The 13,863-nt window shown below is 46.4% G+C and overlaps 1 long non-coding RNA gene across 4 annotated transcripts in view; it reads left to right on the forward strand.

Moving 5' to 3' along the window:
* The window catches only part of LOC133771650 (uncharacterized), a 104,459-nt gene extending 91,440 nt beyond the window's left edge, over positions 1 to 13,019 (forward strand). For 2 of the 4 annotated variants that reach the window (XR_009867600.1, XR_009867603.1), the window contains one exon: positions 823 to 5,919. This is a non-coding gene — a long non-coding RNA (uncharacterized LOC133771650). Of the gene's footprint in view, positions 1 to 822; positions 5,920 to 10,531 lie in introns of those variants that run through there. The other 2 variants (XR_009867601.1, XR_009867602.1) reach the window with 2 other exon arrangements.
* Positions 13,020 to 13,863: the final 844 nt, after the last annotated feature.

The following is a 13,863-nucleotide window of genomic DNA, read 5'->3' on the forward strand; positions in this document are numbered from 1 at the left end:
CAGTTTAAGGGGTATCAGGGGGCCCGAGACGCAGCTAATCACTGTGCATTGTTAGAGGAGGGTTTGAAGAGAAGACAGAGGGCACCGAGACTGCCAGGGACGTTCGTACCCTACCCTTCCCTCCAGGTCGGCATAAATGCTCCGGGCTGCTGGTCTGTGGGTCAGGGATTCCTCCCTGTAGGAGGCGAGCGCCCCAGAGAGGTGCATTTGCCATTGTGGGTAAGCAGCAGGGAGGCAGAGGCATGGCTGGGAGGAACAGGCCGGCGGCTTGTCCTGCCCCTTGTCCATCAAGCTGGTGATGGACAGTCAGCCCCGGGCTATGTCCCCGGGCTGGAAAACTGGCAGGGGAGCCCCAGACCAGGCCTGGAGGTGGGAGGCAGCAGGGGTGACACGCACTGCGAAGACCCGTGGTGAGTGTGGACTTGACTTATCACCACAGCACTTGCCCGCTGTCAGGTTCGGCCTTGCTGAAGGACCTGGTAAGGTGTCCTGCCCCAGGGTGGATCGCCTCCACCCGCCTGTACTCACAGGGAAACCAAGGAAAGGCGGGGTGACGTCCCACCCCTGTTCCCTCATCCTCAGCCAAGCGCCCATTCGGACTGCACACGCCATCTCTCCCTGCCTTCCAGCCCAGCTGCTTTTGTCGCAGTAAGTCCTTAGGTGACAGTAACAATACATTGTCACCACCCAAATCGAAAGAGTAAGAGGAGGACCTGAGGAAGGATGCGTTGAGCCCCCAGAGGCTATTTTTAGTTGCCCCTGGGAGGTTTTGAAAACGGACTCTCTCGGTGGCGTTAACTATTTATGACTTTCCAAATGCAGGACAGAAATAGAAGAGCAGCACTCAGCTTCGCCTCGAAGCCTGGGGAAGCAGCAAGCGCTCCAAGGCCCGAATCCGCCCTGGGGCCATTCAATTGGCTGTCTCTTGGACGACACTTAATATCCAGCAGAAGGCCTTCACTGCGAGCCAGAGCAAAAGTTTTTCTTTTCGGTGGTGTTGAACATTGTCTCGAGAGCAGCTGGAGAAATTGAGTCAAGCGAGCAAGAACTATGTCTGGGTCTCACAGTTGGTCTGCGGCCAACTCCTGGCAGAAGCAAATCTCCTGAGGGTTGAGCTAAATGTCCCAGATTAGGTTTGGGGTGTGCAAAATCCTCCTCCTACCCCCTTGCAGGAGACACATTCCAGCCAATGGACATCATGACACACCCAGTCCAGCAAATGGACAAGACATCATGACACACCCAGTCCAGCTAATGGACAAGGTATCACCACCTTGAGTCAACCAGGCTGCATCTTCCACGTTTCTTTGCTGCAGGCCAACTTTTCACCCCAAAGAGTCAATGTTCTTAAGGAGCAATCGGATTAAACAAGTTAAGGTCGCAGGCTCTGGGCCTCCCTGCAAACCTCACGGAGTCGGACACAAGGAGTTTGCCTGGCTGCAACGTGCCCCAAGCCCGAGGGGAATGTATAGGGATTTCCTAGCTGGTCCCAAAAGCGTTCTGATGTCCTTTCCCACAGACAGGAGCTTGATCATCTCCGCCTTTCAACTGAGCTCATCAGGGACTTAGGAATCAAAGGAAATCGCGGATGTAGGCCTTGGCCCCACACAGCCCAGAGCTGTAAGCTAAACACACCCACAAGAGACCGACATGTGTCTGAGCAGGAAACCTCAGAGGAATGCATTAACATCCCGGTCAGAGTTTCCATCTGGCTGGCGTGCTCAGCGCAGAAGCCGCCTGTGCTGGCTGCCCCCTCCCTCTGGCTCTGCCTGGTGCCAGTCCTGAGCCAGCGTGGGCGGAGGCGAAACGTGTGTTGATCATCTCCCTGCCTGAGCACGGTCTCGGAGCCCCAGGTCTGGGGCTTGGTGTTCCAGCCTCTGTCCTTCGGGTGATTTGCGGTGACAACCGTGCCCTGAGCTAGGCATGCCAGGGTGAACCCTCTACAGACAAGTGAGAGCGAAGGCCTACATCAATCCTCTAGCTGACGCCCTCCCCAACCTGTCTCTTCTGTTTTGGCAATGCTGCCGCCGTACACTTCCTGATCGGCTACTCTGGCACCAGCCGCTTTGGAATCCCACTTTGCCGGGCACTGTTCCCTCTCCAGAAGCGATGACTACAGTTGATTTTGTTTCTGTTGACAGTTCCCTCCTCCCAGCTCGTGTCCTTCCTCTGCCCACGTGCGCAGTGTGCTCATTACGGTCTTGCGCTCTAGTTGCATATTAACTCGTCTGTCTTCCTGGAGGGGCTGTGAGCTCCACGGAGCAGCAAGCTTCTTATTGGTGTCTCTTCTGGTCCCCAGCACCTAGCACAGCACTCAGCGTAACCTAGCCATGTTTAACGTAGAGCCGATGCAAGAAAGCATAAATGAAAAGATAACATCCCATTCCTGCCGAAGGGAGCGATCCCTCACTTGACATTGCCAGCGCACATCCACCTGCGCTCATTTAGCTGAAAGCTCAGTGCAGACCAACTCTGGGAGAATTTTGTCACTTCTAGACAACAGCAGAGGTCTTTACAAAGACACGGCTCGTTGCAAAAGAGGTATTGTCACAGATATACGTCCCTTTGGTTTGTTGGGCAGTTATATGTAATTCACCATTCTACCAACTAATCAAGTCTTCAGTTGCCACAAGTAAAAAAAATTATATTTCAGGTGAATCAAAAAGGAAATAACACTTGATTGGAGAAGATGAGTAGTACGTTGGCTCCTGGTGACTATAAATCTTGGAATGAGTCGCAAAGTATCTCTAAGCCTTAGTTTCCTCATCTGGAAATTGCGGTGGTTGAACTCAGTAATCATCAAGTTTCCTCCCATGTTTATGGCTCTATTAACCTATAATTGTGTTTCGAAAGGCAAGGCTCAAAGCCTGCCCTTTCTGTCTTTTGGCCAAGTCACAGCCTTAGGGTTAAAGCCTTTGCCTGACTTTTTACTTGTGGCCACCAGGTGGCAGGAGCGTGCCACAGTCGTTGGTCCCAAGCTCCAAGTGCGTGCATCAGAAGCTGACTTATCGAGGTATTTGTCTGATTTAGGAGGCCAGAGAGTGACTTTTTGTAATCGCAAAACTTTTTGCTTGTGAAAACATTCACCTTTATGCAAAATAGAATCCTGAGAGTTAGTGAGGATTATATTAAAAATGCCCCAGGGACTTAACAAAGTGAACAAATTGAGCGTGTTTCCTGCCCACAGGGAGCTCCCACTCTGATGAGGGGCATAAGTAAACAGAACACTCACAGATTTGTAAAACTAAAGCTATGAATGTGTGCTGAGAACTGGGAGTGGGTGTCAAGAGTCCTGGAGGCGTGGTGACAAAAGGCTTGACTCACAGCCTGGCCCTGTGTGCTCATTTGAATTTAAGTTAGTTAAAATCGAGCACAAATTTAAATACTCAGCTTCGCAGTTGCACCCACCACATACCAAGTGCACAGGGGCCACGTGTGGTTGGTGGTCACCATATTGTAGAGCACCAATGACAGAACATCTCTGTGGCCACCCGAAGCTCTACTGGGTAATACTGATCTAGAATAGATTCTGAACCTTGGCCCTATGAACAGTTGGAGCCTGCTGCCTGCTTGTTGTCAGAGGCTGTTCTGTGCATTGTACCAGGGTTAGTAGCATTACTAGATGCCAGTAGCTGTGGCTCCCCTCTAGCAAGATTAAAAGCATAATGTATCCAAACATTGCAAAATGACTCACAGGGGAGCCAAAATTGCCCTCAGTTGGGAGCCACTGGACCTTCAGATGGAAATAAGTTGTTATTAGAGTTCGGAGAGGTGAGGACTTTGAGGGAGTCAACTAAGGTTCTCCACCTAGAATGGAGGATGCAGGGGATGCTTCCCCCAAGAGTTGACTCCTGTGCCACCTCTGGTAAGGCAAAAACAATGGCATCAGCAAGACTCGACACCACTACTGGTCCCGCCTTTCAACCTGCTTTCTCCCTTCAGCGTCTAAGCCTGGTCCTGGCTGCTCCTGTGCTGGACTGAGACACCATGGTGTCAACTCCCCTCTCCTTCGGTCTCCTTTTTATTCTTCAGGTTACTAGTCTTTCGATGTTGTTTAGGAATCCCATATTCTGTCTTTCTTGTCCTGTTTAAGGTTCTTATCGTTACAAAGAGAGCTAACTCAAACAAAAGAGACACCCACAGTTAGAAAGTCTTCATGAAATTCCAAGACAAGAGTCTAAGTTCTTTTAGGCTCCATGGGAACTTGAACAAGGCTATCATTGCCCAAAATCTGCTCCATCTCGAGTTCTTCATGACCTCACCTACGATATGTCTGCTGCCCTGGAAGGTAAGACCTGTTGTCTTACCTGACCCCTGATCAATTTCTTCCTGCCTTCAGTTGCAGGTGTTCTATGATGGCCACCCAGTTTCCCCCACAGTGGAGTAACTCTTGATAGTCTTTCTGACTAACCTATATGACTTTTAGCTCATCCTAATTTATGATTGACCTAATGTCACTTTTTTGAGTAAAGTCCTGTAAGTCAAGAGCTCCTAGTTTGTAGGGGAGTTCTTTTGGGGGGCTAGAACCTCCATTGGTTGCACAGTCTCACTGTGTCTACTCAAGAGGAATCCTTGGTAGCAGACCTAGGAAGGCTAGGTGCCCTGTACGCAGCTGGTCCAATTTCTACTTCTAGGGTGACACTGATTTCTTTCCCAGCCATCCGTAGCTCTGAGATTGATCTACTTTCCTCTATTTTCTCTTCTTTAATGAACTTTTTACTTTCTCCCATAACCTGGTATAGTGCAGTACCTATCAGATAGTGGATGCTTGGTGGATGTTTGCTGGGTTGAATCTCACTAGTCAAAGACCACCAGGAACACACCTGCAGTCAAACAAGAGTAGGTTTATTATGTTTGCTACTGTAAGGAGACAAAACTTTTGATAAAAGAGCATTGTATGACTTATTTAAATATTTGGGGGCAGGGTTGGCATTATGGCATAGTGGGTTAAGTCACAGCTTGCAATGCCAGCATTGCTTGGCCCAGATCTGATAATTGCAAGCCATTTGGAGAGTGAATCAACACATGAAAGATAGCTCTCTCTTTCTCTCTCCTCTGTGTGTGTGTGTGTGTATGTGTCTTTGCTTTTCAAATAAATAAATAAATAATCTAGCACAGCCAAAAAGCTCAGGGGCTTCGATGCCAGTTGATGCCAGTATTCCATACTGGAGCACCTGGGTTCAATGCTGAGCTCTGGCTCTGACTCTGCTTTCCTGCCCCCCCCCCCCCCCCAGGCTACCGCGATGACGCCAGTGATTGAGTTCCTGTCACTTACATGGGAAACCTGAATTGAATTCTCAGCTGCTAGCTTCGGCCCAGCTCAGTCCTGGCCATTGCAGGCATTTGAAGAGCGAGTGAGCAGATGGAGTGCGCGCGCGCTCTCTCTGCCTCTCTGCCTCTCTACCTCTCAAATAAATAAATAAATAAACAGTTAAAAATAAAATAAAAAGATGTGGGCTTCTGCTAGGCGATTTTAAGGAAGCACCGAAGAACGGGAGGCAGTTTTATATGAGAAGCTGTAGGCCTGAGGGCAGTGGAGCCCCGTGCTGTCTCAGAAGTCCTTTTTCAGGAGGTGGAAGAACAGCATGAGGCTGGGCACGCCATTGGTAAGGAGGCAGCAATTCCTCAGAAGTCATTTTTTAGCTCTAGTGGGGCCCTTATGCTGTGGGGCGAGAAACATTATTTATCACAGTAGGACCATAGGGTCGACTTCTGCTTTTTCAGTTAAATGGAACAAATATCTGAATGAATGTTTTACCTTACCCAAATGCAGAAGCAACGGCAGTGGGCTACAGGTAAGAGTCAGGTGACATTTGTAAACCGCCAAAGTGGCCCCTCATTTTGTTTGTCTTTCTGATGATTGCTTTTTTATTGACTTTGAACAAAATTGGTTTTTTGTATAAGGATATAACATATTCATCCAAGGCTTCATCTACTGTGTTGAACTAGATGATGATGATAAATATTTTTGATTTTTGTGTGTGTGTTTTCATCCCTTTTTGTTTTGATTGTTCATTCAAGGAGCTGATTCTGCAGTTGGTCAATGTTCCTCTTCAAATGTGGCCCTGCACATTCCAGATACAGTCAGCATGGTGCTCAGAACAACAGGCCTTTACTTCCAGAGTTGGCACCATCAAATTCATGAGACACACCTTTTTTTCTTTTTCAGGAGCCGTGTGTTCATAACAACCCTTTTTAAGAACACTCTGACCTGGTCTTTGATTTGTGGAATCTGAGTAGAAAGTTCATTTATCTTTATTCATTCCTTGCTCATTTTTATTTAACCTTCAAGAAGGTTGGAAAAAATACTTACCCGAGTTGTTACTCTTCAGACTTTAAGTCAGTTGCAATTTGCCTAACATCTTGTTTCTGTAATTCACTTACAACGCTGACCCAAAGTTGACTAGGACGCATGAAAGGTCACAATCACTCCGGGAATTCATCAGGAAACACCTTTGTCATGGTTGTTAGATGGCTTTCAGTATTATTAACCCACCCATGTATCACTGCTGTGTGTGCACGGGTGGGATGGGAGTTGATTTTTCTAGAGGATGGCCATGAGTCTGGTTACTGCCATTTCTCAGGGCTGAGCACTTCCTACAAATTGTACACTTGGACAACAGAGTTGGCTCCTCTGAGCCTCAAATTCCCTTTTGCAAAAGGGAATGAGTAAATACACACCTCAAATGGCTCTTGTGAGGACTGAATGAGCAACACCTTAACCACGTGCATTTTCAGAAGCTTACGACAGCTTGGAGCACAGGGAAGAAAGGGGAGAGTTGGGGGAAGTGGGAACAGGAGGATCAGTGAAGTCTGTATGGAGTGTTCCAAGCATGAGGTCATCAGTGTTTAACGAAGGGTGGGGTGGCTTTGAAAACGCACAGGGAGGTGGTGTTGCTGAAAGTATTACGAAAGGAAAATTCAGCAGGCCCCCATGAACCACAAATGAATATGAGCAGAAATGGGGAAAAGAGAGCTTTGGGGTCTGGGTATTTTGGATGGCATTGCCATGGCTAGAAATTAAGCTGCTCTGGGGAAATGTTTAGGGAAACAGTTGGATGGTGGAGAGAGTACTCGCTGGAACGTTCTGGACAGAAATAGTGATACGGATTGTCTTTTTGGTCTGAATTCTAGATAATTTCATGTTCATTTGTTTGTTAAGGTGCTGTTAGCCCTTACAAGAGCCATTTGAGGTGTGTATGGCAAAAGGGTGTATTGAGAAAGGTGTGTATTTGCAAAAGGGAATTTGAGACTCGGAGGAGCTAACAGTTTTGTCCAAGTGTACATCTTGTTGGAAATGCTCAGTTCTGGGAGTCCGGAAGTAACCAGATATGTGGCCATCCTAAAAGAACATTAACTCTTGCATAACAGTAAATATAGTTTATAATCAACTTAAGCTTAGAGAAGACAGAGGACTGCATTTAATTCACTGTAGCAGAAGTGAGTAGAAGAATGGCAAGGCTTCTAAGAGGATGAGATGGGTAAGAATGAAGGTCAAGTTCCAAGGAGAAGGATACTGTAGATGGAAAGCAATATTGAACTTCAGGATGCTCAGGAAGCAGCAACACAGTTTATTTCTCTGGGAGAAATGGTGATGTGTGGACGGGCAGGAGAGGTGTCTGGAGAGGTAGACAAGACCCAGATGGTGGAAGTCCTTTATGTTGGGATTGAGTTTGGACTTCATGTTGTTTGTAGACGGGAGACAGTGACCATTTTAAACAGGAGGATCAATTTAACAGAATCGACTTTGCATGGTAGAAAAATAACTCTGGCCACAAGGTAAAGCCTTGATTAGAAGGGGAAAGATGGGAAGACCTGCAGCATTCCAGTGTTGATAGTAGTCTGATCCAGGCAAGACTGATTTGTGATAGGGGATAGGGGAGAGAGGATGTGGAAGATATGGGGACTGTTTAGACATGGAGATTTGGAGAACAAACTGTAGTGGAGGATGCTGGGCAGTGACCTCCATCGTTAGTGTAGACAGTGAGGTCATCAGCAAAGCCAAGGACACTTGAAAGGTGAAGAGTGTGGGCGAGGCGAGTGTGGATAAAGATGAGAGTCCAGTTTGGGAGGTGCCATTTATTAAGTGGTTTTGTGACAGTTCCAGAAAATTGTCTAGTAGACAACAAAATGGAGCTTAAAAGGAAGCAAAATTTGGGCTGTAGATGAGATGCCCTTAGAGGCAGTGTGATTGCCTGGTGGAGTTGATTCTGTTTATTCATGGTAGTTACGCTCCCCAAAGTCATCACAAATGCAGTATTGGAGAATGCGGGGGCCTTGCTCCCAGGGGAACTGGAAGGTGATATCCCTACAGGCGTCTGACCACCACATTTTAATCAAATACTCAGCAGTTATTTTATGTGCATCTTTCTTTAAATGTATCTCATTTAGTTTATATTCTGGATTCTTTACACTGAGCTCGTGGCTAACAGCACTATAAATCACACCCAAATGAAGCTTTTGCCACACCTGTGTTTTCTCCATAAGGTGAATCACAACCAGTTTGCACTGAGGAACACTACCCAGCACTTCGGAACTATGTTTGGGGCCCATTTTAAACACTGAAATCACCAAGAAAGTGCACAAATATCTCCAAAGAAAGGCACTCAATAGATGAGGGGGGAAAAAAAATACTTGTTTCCTTATAAACACCAAAATAAGAAGGCAGAGTGTAGCTTGCCCAACTCTGTTGGGAATGTGTGCTTTGGGGGAATCCAACTCTCCCAGCTTTGTGTACACATAAGTGAGTGACAAGCTCCCATGGGTATTGACTTGGGAGTTATAAATAAATTTTGGTGAGTATGTAAATTCTTGAATAATGAGGAACCAAGTGTTCTTAAAACCCTGATGTGTTGATATCACCTTGAGAAAGGGTTAAGAGAGGGAAAGGGGCTAGACTATGCTCTGAGACACACTCACATTTAATAGTGAGGCAGTGGAAAGATGCGTGGGATGGATATTGAGAAAGAGGAGCAGGAGAATGGGGCTTAAACATGTGCTTGTGGAGCACAGAGTCTCCAAAGCAGCGCGTACTCAGGAGTAGCCATCGCAGCCAAGAGGTTCAGCAAGAGGAAGACGGAAGGGGCCCACTAGATTTTACAGACAGGAGAGCTTGGGAAGAACACTGTGCATGGGCAGGAGGGGGCAGAAGCCAAATACCAAAGGCTGAATAATGAAGAAGTAGTGGTTCAAGCATAGACTATTCTTTTGGTATGCTTAGATGTAAAGAGAAGGTGAAAGATGGTCCAGTGGCTTGAAAGAACCATAAGGGACATTGGTTTTACTGACTGAAGTGTAGAGTTAAGATATTAGAAATGTCAGTGGTTTGTTTATGTCTAACTGCCATTGAGAGTAGACAGTAGAGAGGCAGAGGAAGGAGACACAGAAAACTAGGGCACAGCAGATGGAGTGAGGTCCGCTGGTGGGCACAGCCTAGGGAATCAGCCTCTGGCAGCTCAGAAAGGAGGCAGGAAGGGAGAGGTGGGAATGGGAACACATTTTAGGTCTTTGAACACGCCAAATTCATCCAAGGGCCTTTGCAAAGGCTGTTCCCTCTGCCCATGCTCTTCCCCACAACTTTTCATGGCTTTATGTGTGTGTTCTTATATGACTGACTCCTTCTTATTGTTCAAGTCTCAACTCAAATGTCAGGCTGGCCCTGACCACCCAATTTAAAGTAGTCCATGTACACACTCATCTCAAATTTCATCTGTTTACTTGTTTCATTTCCCTTATCACTCTACTGTGAACTAACTCCATGAGGGTTGGGAGGTTTGTCTCTCTTGTTCACAGATGCACACCTAGTGCCTGACATGTGTTTCCTGACCAAATGAACACACAGAGGGGGCCTGGAGGGGGTGTCCTTTGGGAGAGGAAGGCCATGTCTTGTTTTTCTTAGTACTCTGGTGCCTGGCAGAGAGCAGGTGCTCGATGTCGAATGCAAAACTGAATGATAGTTCTATTCCCAGGTATATCCCCAAGATAACTGAAAAGAGGTGTTCCAACAAAGACTTAGACAAAAATGTTCATGGAAACATTATTCATAATGGACCAAAGGCAGAAATGGCTCAAATGTCCATCTACTGATGAATGGATACACAAACAAAATGTGATTTATCCAAACAATGGGATATTATCCAGCCATACAAACAAAGTTCTGACACATACCACAATATGGCTGATCCTTGAAAACAGTGTGCTAAATGAAAGAAGCCAGGCACAGGAATGCATAATGTGAAATCCACAGAACATATTAGCTGCCAAGGGTTGGGGAGAGAGCGAGTAGAGAGTGATTGTTTCAGCAGTATGGATTTCTTTCGGGGAGGGAGAGGTCAAAATATTTTGAAATTAAATAATGGCGATAGTTGTGCAGCATCATTAATGTGCCAGAAGCAACTGAATTGCATACTTTAAAATGGTGCATTTTGTGTTATATAAACCTTACCACAACTGAAAATATAGAAGGCAACTGCATGTAGTGCATAACTGAACTTTCAATCACACAGGGCTGACATATACCACTCATTTACAGGCTGAGAACCTCCTAAAGTGGCTCAGAGGCATGAGTCCACCAAACACACTTATTACCGGAAGAACCAAGTCTCTACTCACGACACTGTTGAAAGGTTATTCTTTCACATTGTGAGCTCTCAGCTCTTGCAGGAAAACAACTTGATTCGCATGTGGACCTTTGGGGAAATTTCTACTGCATGAAAAGAAGAAGTTCTGTTCTGGGTAATTGCAAATGCTTTTACTAAAGTTAGGGATGAATGCCGCTACTGAATGAATGCTACTACTAAGGAGACGGGATGAAACCATCTCCAACTCTCCATCTTCAATGCATGGCTCACAACAGCTGGCACTTCTAAGGGGCCATCCTTCCATGGCATTTGGGGAGAGGGAGCCCAGCATGGGCCTCTAGAGGACAAAACGGCCACAACAGAGAACCTGGCGGCTGCAGTGAGCTCAGCAGGCTCTGGGGGCAGATGCTGGGGCAGGCAGTCTCCAGGAGCCCCGAAGAGGCTGCAAGAGTGATGCCTCTTATTTCTAGCTGTGAATAGACCTCTAGTGGCAGCCGCGGAAATTAACCCACTTTCTCCAGAGCCGAGGCAGTGCCTCCTAGGAAGGGCTGTGATTCTTTTCTCTCCAAGCAAGAAGAAGAGCAAATCATCCCCCACAGTGTTCAACCTCCCGCAGGACTGGCTTGCCAAATGTACTCTTTACAATCTCTGAGCAAACTTTCTTCATTCCCTATCTCCCATGTGGGCTGAACCATGGACACGGAAGTTGCCCTGTGTTAAAAGTCATAAGCCTCCACTCCTACTGGGCACTGGGGAGAAGACTCAAAGGCAGGGTCTTTTACACGAAGGGAGCCTGGCTGTCTGGCACACTTGGCCCCTTGACCAAAGAAAAGAATGTCTGTGAATGGTGATGTTTGAGTAAGAATTAAGTTCAAGCTTCAGCAGGTGTCTTTTCTACTTGGTTATTGGACAGTAATTCTCCAGGTTGTGTCAAATGACTTAATGTCATAGCCCCTTGTCCAAGGAGGCTCCTCTTACCACCAGCCAAATGATTATGCCCTGCTTTGTGTTCCTCTTCTACTCTGGCAGTACCATGATGGCACTGGAGTCATTCATTCATTCAGCAAATATTTATTGGCATATTTTGAGTCAGGCACTGCTGTGGATGATATTGATACAGTAGTGAATATCAAAGGCAAAGTATTAGCACTCGTGGGGAAGTTATGTGTATGCATGTGTGTATAGCAAGTAAATATATGAAATATCTATGAAGAAAAAGTTAGGAAGTGTATAACAGGTACAGTGGACAGATGGAGATCAGCATTTTTAGTAGGATTGTTGGGGATGGCTCTCTGTTAAGAAGATATTGGAGCAAAGGGACTGATGGAGTAAAATATGCAGAAGAGAAATATGAGTACATTTTCACAGGATAATTCTGGTTGCTGGGGGAGAATAAAATGAAAAGGAACTAGGAGGAGGTAGAGAAGTCAGCTAGAAACCTATTACTAGAATCCAGATATTATGGTTTGAATAGACCATGTCTCCTGAAATAGATGGTTAAATGCCAAAGTCATAAATTAACGGTAGTAGGAAGATAGAAGCAATACAATTATGGTTTCTAAGAGCTCATTTTGTGTCATTGAGGGTGTTCCCTTGCAGTGTAGTTCTCCTTGAGTTGGGCCCAGTTGTTCTCTCTACTTCCTGGCTCAGGACCATGTGATCCATCCATGCACATTTGTTTCACCCTGGCCACCCTCTGGCACCACCAGACAGATGCCCAACCAATAGGCCTGTGTGATCTTGGCCTGTGAACCTCCAAAACTGTAAGCCAGAATAAACCTCCTTCTTCCATAAAGAGCTCATCTTAAGTATTTCATTATAGTAACAAAAGGCTGACCAGTGCACCATATGGAGATGATACTGGCCCTAACCAGGGTAGATGCAGTGGGTGTGGTAAAATGTGGTTAGATATAGGATGCATCTTGAAGGCAGAACTCCCAGGATTTGCTAATGGGTTGGATATGAGAGAAAGAAGAACCAAAGGTGATTGATTCCAAGTTTGGATGCCTGGAACAATTGGAATGCCTTTTCTGGAGGTAAAAGTATGTTTAACACAGGGAAGCTAGGAGTTTGGTTCTAGACTTTTAGATATAGGAGGAGATGTCAAGAAGGCAAATGTAGATCAAAGCCTGGATTCGGGAAGAGGCCCAGGTTGGAGCTATCCATTTGCAAGTTGTGAGAGCACAGATGGAATTTAAAGGACAGCATACAATGAGATCCTCCCCCTCCTCCTCCTGCAGGGATTATAAACATGCAGAAGAGAAGCAGCCAAAGAACTGAGCTCTGTGGCACATGGAGCCGGAAGAGAAGGTCATTGAGAACAAGGATTGGGTGAGGCAGAAAACAAACCACAGGAGAAGGATGTCCTGGGACCCAGATGGAGGAAGTGCTCCAGGAAAGAGGGAATAAAATGAGCTGAGCATCTGAAAAACAAGAGAACTGGGGCCCAGTGGTGTTGTGGTGTAGTGGGTTAAGTACTGCCTGCAATGCTTGTATCCCACATGGGCACCAGTTCAAGTCCTAGCTGATCCACTTCTGATCCAGCTTCCTGCTAATGTGCCTGGGAAAGCAGCAGAGGATGGCCCAAGTACTTGGACTCCTGCACCCACTTGGGAGACCTGGAAGAAGCTCCTGGCTCCTGGTTGCTGCCTGGCCCAGCCTTCACTATTGTGGCCATTTTAGTAGTGAACCAGTGGATGGAAGTTCTCTCTCTCTGTTGCTCTGCCTTTCAAATAAATAATTTATTTTTTAAAAGATTTATTTTATTCATTTGAAAGGCAGAGCTATAGAGAGGCAGAGAGAGAGAGAGAGAGAGAGAGAAACCATCCATCCACTGGTTCACTCCCCAAATGGCTGCAACGGCTGGAGCTGTGCTGATCCAAAGTCAGGAGCCTCTTCTGGGTTTCCCATATGGGTGCAGAGGCTCAAGGACTTGGGCCATCTTCTACTGCTTTCCCAGGTCATAGCAGAGAGCTGGATCAGAAGTGGAGCAGCCGGGACTTGAACCTGCACCCATAATGGGATGCTGGCACTGCAGGTGGCGGCTTTGCCCTTTATACCACAGCGCTGGCCTCAATAACTAAATCTTTAAAAAAAAGAAAGAAAGAAAGAAAGAAAGAATTAAGAATTGGCTGTTTGATTTTGCGATTGGAGATCATGAATGCCCTTGCGAGTATTCTCCCAGTGAAATGGCAGAAGCACAAACCTGATTATGGTGTCTTCAAGAGTGGAAGTGATAACAGTGAGTCCCAGCAGCTCTTGAAGAGTGTTAGATGGAGAAGAG

This window comes from Lepus europaeus, chromosome 12 (genome assembly GCF_033115175.1).
Source record: "Lepus europaeus isolate LE1 chromosome 12, mLepTim1.pri, whole genome shotgun sequence".
NCBI lineage: Eukaryota > Metazoa > Chordata > Mammalia > Lagomorpha > Leporidae > Lepus > Lepus europaeus.